Genomic DNA, 8513 nt, shown 5'->3' with positions numbered 1-8513 from the left:
GGATGTCTTCATGACACAACCTCCTGGGTTCATAGATGAGTCACTCCCATTACTTGTGCAAACTAAACAAATCACTCGCTTGGGTGGTTGCGCCAGTGTAAAGCTGCTTTTATTGGTTACGAAATAGACTGTGCCACGGAAAAGCTTTCTTTGGCACATACATTATAGCGCTAGTGAAACTCATTTTTTCTGGAGCAAACCAACATTGTGCCAGTAAAAACATGATTTTTTGTGGCTCAGCTTCATCTTTTGCCAGTAAAAAACTAGTTTCTCTGGCACAGGGTTAGATTGCGCCAGTAAATCCCAAAAAAGTTTTAGCCGGGGAACAAAACATTTTTCTCTCACCCTATTTTTCATTTCTTCCTTTCTCCCCAAACCCCAACTCTGTCATGAGCAGCGGCGAGGGTTTCCCATCTCTCTCGCGTCTAGCGTCTTCTCCTCTTGAGCCATCAGAACGATGAGGACAATCAAAAGGGTGATCATTGTCGGAGCGATGCGAGGGTCGTCGGTGATCCCGGTGGCCGCTCCGACGATGGGAGGAGGGACAATCCGAACAGAGGAACCCGATTTTTGGATCTTCTTCTCTTCCCATTGTTCTTGCTCCGGAGGTACCCATTGTCTGAATATCTTCTTCTGTGTCACAAATGTTGCGGGGATGCACCGTCTCCTACTTCTCCCGGACGATGATCCTCCAACCCTCAGCTTCACCGGCGGAAGATCATCGTGTGTCCCCTAATCCGGTGGAATCTCCGGGCATCGTCGTCCCTCTCTCCAAGAGCCACATATCTGGCCATTTCGAAGCGGTTGGTGCCCCTTCGCGCGTCCGAGGGCCTGGTCAATAGGCTCTGCCTCGAGAGCTTGGCTGAGGAGGGCCTCTCTTACAAGGAGAGCTTCATCGTCCACTGCTATGAGGTCGGCATCAACAAGATGGCCATGATCGAGACGATCGCCAATCTCTTGCAGGTGCTCTGTCGCCTTAACTCCGTAGTTTCCTCAGGATTAGGGCTTAATGTTGTCTTGATTCGTGGTCGACTGAATCCTGTTTGTATCTGTTAGCTTTGAGGTGGTTTTTCTCTTATGATCTTGCTGTATAAGTGTTTGCATGTTGATTTTCTGATCATGCATTGCATTTAGGCACACAATGAGCTCTATTTTGGGAAGGAATATAGGTGGAATACATTATTATGGGGGAAAATTGTGCTCAAATATTCTCTGAATATGTCATTATTTTTGGCATAAAGTTCACTGTTAGATGATAATTGATGTAAAATGCATAAATGTACCATTATTTTGACAAATAGGTATGACGAGCCTTTTTTCTCTTTCGAAAAAATGTCATTTTTTTAGGTAGAAAATGCTGGTTTGTATTTTTCATTGCAGTCAATGGTAAAGTATGGCCTCATCTGCATCATGGTTCACTCATTTGTTGTGCCTAAAGAAATAAGAGATATGATATCATAGTCAGGGAGCGGGACACTCTTATCATGATCATCATTGAATTAGAAAACAATCTGTCCCTTGGATGCAACTGATAATGTGTACTTGTAATCCAAGCAGACATGATCTTGAGACAGGATCCAGTAAGATGCTGGACCGAATAGTCCACATTGAGGGGTCTTGGGTCCAAATCTTGTTGGGGTTTGTCCCTCCTGCTGGACACAGAGAGGAAAGTAATTAAAATAAAAGAAAGTTGTATCTTGAGAATTTTGAACATCGATTTGACTTGCTTAAGTTTGCCTGAGAGGTACCTCCTTTTTTTTCTGTTCCTGCAACTAGACATGTCTTTGCAAATTGAATTTTCCAATTGATTGGAGGTATTTGATCCATTTGGCAAGATTGGTCTTTCTCAGCCTATCCTAAAAGGGAGATTAGTAAATTAATTAATCGTACATTCATGTTGGTGAGCAATGTTTTTGTTTCAATATCATTTGTGACAGTTGGTAATGGATGAAAAGTTGAATGTTTTCACTGGATTTCTTGTCTGATATAGGAAGTAGGATGCAACCATGCATAGAGTGTTGGGTTCTAAACTGATGGATTTGCTACCACAAATACAATGAGAGAAATCTTATATGGGTGACGGCTCGAATGCACATTGAAGTGTACAAATACCCTGGTTGGTGTGTTTTCAAGTTCCATATATGTTGCTGCTTTCTTATATTTTATGGCCGCTTATGTTGTGATAATTAAGATGGATGTAGGGCCGATGTAGTGGAAATTGAGACATGGTGCCAAGGGGAAGCAACAGGGTAGGTTACTTCACTAATTTTTTGAGTTGTGTTTAAGCTCATTTTGATTTGTAGCTTGAAGGAGTTGCTATTTTCTTTGTCAGCATTTATTTAAGCTTGCATCTAAGTGGACATATTTTCCTTTAAGAGTCTAGTTTAACATATTTTCCTTTCAGAAAAAAGAGGAAGAGAAAATTATGAATTGGTGCCTATATACTTCCATTGTTAAAGCTAAATCAACTTTTAATGAGACAACTTTCATGTTGATTGCTTTATGGGACAACTTTCATGCTAATATTTGTTCATGAACTTGGTCAAGACAAGTTACAAGGCGTCTTGAGAGAGTTACGGATGATGTTCGAGACTAGTTGTCAGTTTACTGTCCAAGAATTCTTCGGTATGTATCACGGGTGTTATGTTTTCCTAGTAGACTTGCATCAAAAAATGAATGCATGTCCAAACAATATATGCTTAAATGTGACTTTGATTGTTTGATATCACCACACGATTAATATTGGTTTGTTGAATATGAATTGAAACTTGCATCTTGCATGCCTCATTCAAACTGTATTGATGGTTCAATCTAGTTCATGTCCTTGATACAGGTTGTTATGCATTACACTTTCATATATATGACCGATTCAACTCTGTGTCGACTAGTTGTAAACCCTCGAGAGCTCTAGATGAAGTGGTCACCTGTGGAATAGGTTTTTCTTCTCATGCTTGCATTTCCAGATAAGGATAATGGCAGTTTAAAGAAAATCCCCAAGCTTGATGATCCTGCCCAGCATTTACGAACAGGACTCATGGTGAAAACTCGATTATTTTGAACACCAACACAATATCCAAGTTCTTATCTGATTTCCTTTTTATTCTTGAATGTTGCACCCCAGGCAAGCGGATTTCGACATGAATCAACATGTCAACAATGTCACCTACATTGGTTGGATTCTTGAGGTATGTGCTTCTAATCTACTGATGGTGTTTTTTTGAGTTGATACCATGCTCTATCTAAGACTTAATTTTAGTGAAGCTTTGCACAATGATGAAACCTGTCAAGCAAAATGCATGATTTCTTTTCTGCAACAGAGCATGACACAAGAAATGCTACACTTATGAGGTTAAAACTGTCACGCTTGACTACCGAAGGGAATGTCAACATGGTGACAAGGTTGATTCCTTAACTAGTTTAGAGTTTAATGATCCAGAAGTAGATTCTAAGTGCTTTCACATATGGGTACGTGTTGATAAAAATTTAAAGTTGGAAAAGATTTGACTTACCCAAATTTGCAAAATTCTTTTACAAATGTGTGGGAAAGTCGTATATGAGTCTTGACTATCCTTTGTCAGAAGGAAAGGTAAAGTCCAAACCAGAGTTACCGGAAGCGCCTAGCTAAAAGGGGAAGCGCGCTTCCCCGAAGCGCGCTTCGGAAGCGCGAAACGTCGCGCTTCCGAAGCGTGGGGGGGAAGCGTCCCCCTTTTTTGGGAAGCGCGTTTCCCTTTAATGGGGGACGCGTTTCCCTTTAATGGGGGACGCGCTTCCCTTTAATGGGAAGCGCGCTTCCCATCACGCTTTCCCCTCGCTTCCCCCTCGCTTCCCCCACGCTTCCCCCTCGCTTCCCCTGTTTTTTTCAGTTTTTTTGTATTTTTTATTTTTTATTTTTATTTTTTTCGCTTCCCCCTCGCTTCCTAGGTCGCTTCCGAGACACTTCCCGAATCGCTCCTAAGTGGTCCCACGCTTCCCCGCTTCCTAAAATTTTGAAAGTGCCTCGCTTCCCGCTCCCGCTTCCCGTATCGCTTCCCGCTCCCGCTTCCTCAACTGGCAACCATGGTCAAAACAGGCTTTCCAATCTCCATAGCTCAAATCGCACCGTTGAAAAACTCAGATCTCTAATAAAGATCAAATGTGTATAAGTATTTTTACTAAAATAATAAACATGAAATAAATGAATAAACTAATTGATTGATCTTAAAAATTATTTTTTTTGGACTCGGGGGGTTCGTTTAGCTTTTAAGCTTTTTTTCGATCCAATAGCACCACTACGTAGGTACGAGGGTTGTTGCAATAGCATGAGTGACATCTTAGTGTAGGTATGGGAACTTGAGAAAGAGGGGTATGGCAAAGCTAAGGCTGGTTCTCCCTAAGGACAACCCTCGAACAGGAAATTTTCAGGTAGCGAGATTCAGATCACCGAATTTTTCAAATTCAGATTCACTCCAAATGAATCAGAATCTATCCTAAATGGAGATAGAAGAGTCCTTTCTCCCTGAGAAATAAGGAGGAGAGATGATTAGGATAGAATTAGATGAGGATAAGACAAATGGTGTGTTCTCTCGCACAGGTGACGGGACGACAAAAGAGTTTGGCCATCTCATGGTGGGACGTTCAAACCAAGGGCCGTCCCAAGGTGGGATGAGCTAGGCTATTTAGGACGGTCGAGCCATCCCGAAATGGGACAACCAAGTAGTGAGGCCATCCCAAGGTGGAACAACTATGTAGTTAGGCCATCCCAAGGGAAATCGAGGTATGAGGCAAAATAGGCCTTGGGACAGCCAAGCATTGGAGTCGTCTCGAGGTGGGATGACCATGCACTAAGGTTGTTTCAAGTGACCCACCCTTCCAAGGAGGAGGGTCTACCTCAGAGGGACAGGTTGTGCAAGATGGACAAGGTGGGATGATCAAGCCTTGGGGTCGTCCCAAGGTGGAATGAACACGACAATTGGTCATCCCAAGGTGGATAGGCGAGATGGGATGGGGCAGAACAAGGTGGGATAACCCGGCCTTGGGGTCATCCCCAAGGTGGGACGGCTAGGACAGTTGGTCGTTCCAAGGTGGGACAGACTGGGGACATGCAAAACACATTTTGCCATCCCAAGACATGGGGACATCTGGGATGGCAGAACATGTTTTGTCGTCCCAAGACATAGGAACACAGGGTGAGGTGTCATCCCAACTAGACCACCCTGGGATGGGCAGCACAACACCACAGTGCACCATCCCAGCCCGACCTAGGAAAGACAGGGGCGGAACGGCATGGACTGTTCCATCCCATCCCAAAACTAAGGACAAGAGTGGGGGCAACGGAGAGCAACAACCTATGTCATCCCGTGGTCAGGACAAGTGGACTTTCTAGGGTTTTGGGAATTCTGCAAAACTTGGGTTTCTATAGATGTCACTCTTTGTCATTAGTTGATGTGATTCAATTTATGAAAAAGAAATATATACACTCAAATTTTAAAATATTGGGTTATCGAAACCATGTTTAGTTTCGTTGAACGAGGTCAGACCAATGTTGGGTACTACTGGGTTGTGGCGACTGCTTGGATCCTATTGAACGAGGTTGGAGCAGTGTTTGAAAACCACTGGGTTATGGAGACCATTTGGGTCTCATCGAACGAGATTGAGCCACTATTTTTGGAAGAAAACTTGATTGTTGAGACCATGCTTTATCTCACAGAACGAGGTCAGACCAGTATTTTGGAAGAAAACTGGGTTGCCTAGATTGTGCTTAGGTCTTGTCGAACAAGATTGGTGCCAACATCTGAAGGGAGGAGTTGGACTGCCGAGACCATTATGGGTCTCACTAAACACGGTTTGATCAGTTTAAGGGCAACTGGATTGCCAAGACCATTTGGTGGTCTTGCCGAGCGAGGTCGATGCCAGTGCAGGAACAACTGGATTGCCTCTCGGTCTCACCAAAAGAGATTGATGCTAGTGTCGAAAAGAAAAAGAACTAGGATGTTGACACTATTGTAGGTCCCACCGAATGAAGTCGGGCCAACTTAGGAACTACTTTATTTGTAATAGAGAGATAAAATATTGGGCTTCAGGCAGGGATAGCATAAGAGGAATGTAGCTCATTTTCATGCCTTTTAGGCTCATTTTGATTTTTGATACTTTTTGATAGTTTTTTTTTTAGAATTTTTGGTGAAAAGCATCAGGAGTCCTACATCTCTTGTAGGTCTATAAATAAAGTAGAGTAGACCCAGTAGGGTCTTAGGGCAGAGGTTCTCTACATAGGATGATCAATTTAGATATGAGACTTTTTGACCTAGTGAGGGGAGTCATGCACACTTCAGTCAGGTAACACCGACGAAAAAACAAAGCTTTTTGTTTACTCCTCAGACTCAAGATCCTATAGCTTGACTCTTTAGTGCATTAAGATGCATGCAATGAACTTTTATGACATGACTCATATATTTGTAGAAGAGTGAGTAGCTTATGACAGTTATGAATGATTGATCATATAAGGTCAGGGATTTTTTTCCTTTTCTCCCTTTCTCAAAGATTAGATTATTTGTTAACTACATTTTTTTATATGCTTTATATTTGGGTTTGCAATTGATAGCCTATAACATCATACTACACCAAAATAGACTTTTAGTGATAGACTTTTCCGCACTAAAGGCCCCGAGGTCTGTCACTGAAAACCTCAAGAGTTGTCACTAAATGCTTTATTGACAAGTCAAATCGTTACTAAATAAAATCTCTAGTGACAGTTGCTTCCATCACTAAATAAAATCTATAGTAACAGTTGCTTCTGTCACAAGAGTGTATATACAGTAATGGCTTTCCCTGTCACTATAAGTCTTTGCTTTGAAAAAATCAACAGTAACTGAATGTAAATAGTCACTTATTCTTCATTTTCTTGTAGTGAATTCTACCTACTTTCATAGTTTTAAAACCCGATGACCCACATTGGTTGACTCATGACTCGCCGAGTCAACTCGGTGAGTCTGCTGAGTCATGACAACTTTATATTTTTATAAAAATTATGTATATATTATGTTTATATATATTGTACAACTAATTGTTACATATAATATGTATTATAATATACATGAATACATATTACATTATTAATTATGCAATTATATCATTTATATATAATATGCATTATATATGTATATACGACTCGGCCGAGTCATTCTATGACTCAGCTGACTCGGTCATGACTAGGCCTAGTTATGTTAAGTTTCCCTGTTATTCAATAATTGGACCTGGTGAATGGTCAAGCCGAGCTGCGTCTCCGAGTTGACTCAGAGAGTTTTTAAACACTGCCCACTTATATGAGGTCCTATCGACTTTAATTACAAAACATAAAAGACGAACTCAACTGTTCTTTCTAGTGTTCTTATCCCTAAATAGTAGATTTTCTTACTTTTACTTTTACCTCATGTTAACCATTATGTGATTTGACATCCTTTTTCTTTTTCTTTTTCTTTTCATACGCATACTTGTGTGATTAATTAGTTATTAAATTATGTTTATGAATTTTAATCTACTGATGGCATGCGTTATTTATTTATTTATTAGAAGCCCATCACGTTTCGTTACTTCCATAAGAAAACCTTGTTTAATATTTTTTCAATATGCCTAATTAATTTTCATTGTGGTTAAATATCCTCTTTTTTTTTAAGTTACAACTTTGTGTTTCTTGCAGCATTGCACGATGAGGTAGGAAATCCTTACAGGCTTGAATAGGCTAAGGCCATATATAACAAAGAAAATAATAACCAATTTTACAATATCATACGAAGAGAAATCATAAAAATATATACAAGGAATGAGGAGTTCAGTAAAGGACTCATACCCCTTTTTCTAAGTTGGTATAGCCATTCAGTAGAGAGAGAGATTTCGTAGGCTCCCACCGAATATAGTAGATAATGGAATGACATTATGTGTCTCACCACCTTTGACAAAAGTTACAGAGAGCACCTTCATTAAAAAACCATATCATTGAAACATTAGCTGCTTTTGTTAGATCAAAAAAATAAGAATGCTGAATAATATCAACTAACTTACACATAATTGATTCAAAACTCATCTACTAAGCCTGTAAATTTAACTTAACAAGTGCTCATTAATTAAGTCATGCCCCCACAAACTTACTGCATCTATCACAGTGAATCACCACAAACTGGTGACAGATTTTTTTTTTTTTTTTTATGATGACACTTAATGGCCCCGCCTTTCTGTAAGGTAAAACTCCGAGTTGAGGACACAAACACCCAGCCTTACCTGCTCCAACCATGATAAAGCAACGACAGCCTCCATGCATGATGCATGCTTGGGCCCTGTTTTCGGACATGGGAAGGGAATAGACTCAGATTAACTAAAATCGGGTTAAGACGAGATCGAAATGAGCAAACTAGGTACCCGGGGTAGTTAGGATCCGATAGGTTCTGAGAGAAAAATAAGTTCTCCCCAACGGTGCAGCAGAAAAAACTCAAATTTTGTGGAATGTTTTCAGATACCTTAAGGTGAGTTCGGACCAAATTTGA

General features: G+C 40.7%; 1 pseudogene; it reads left to right on the top strand.

Moving 5' to 3' along the window:
* Positions 1–493: 493 nt before the first annotated feature.
* On the top strand, positions 494–3512 carry LOC149840053 (oleoyl-acyl carrier protein thioesterase, chloroplastic-like; annotated as a pseudogene).
* Positions 3513–8513: the final 5001 nt, after the last annotated feature.

Source organism: Nuphar pumila, chromosome 4, assembly GCF_984573655.1.
Source record: "Nuphar pumila chromosome 4, dmNupPumi1.hap1.1, whole genome shotgun sequence".
NCBI classification, from domain to species: domain Eukaryota; kingdom Viridiplantae; phylum Streptophyta; class Magnoliopsida; order Nymphaeales; family Nymphaeaceae; genus Nuphar; species Nuphar pumila.
This window is presented reverse-complemented; position numbering and strand designations above follow the sequence as displayed.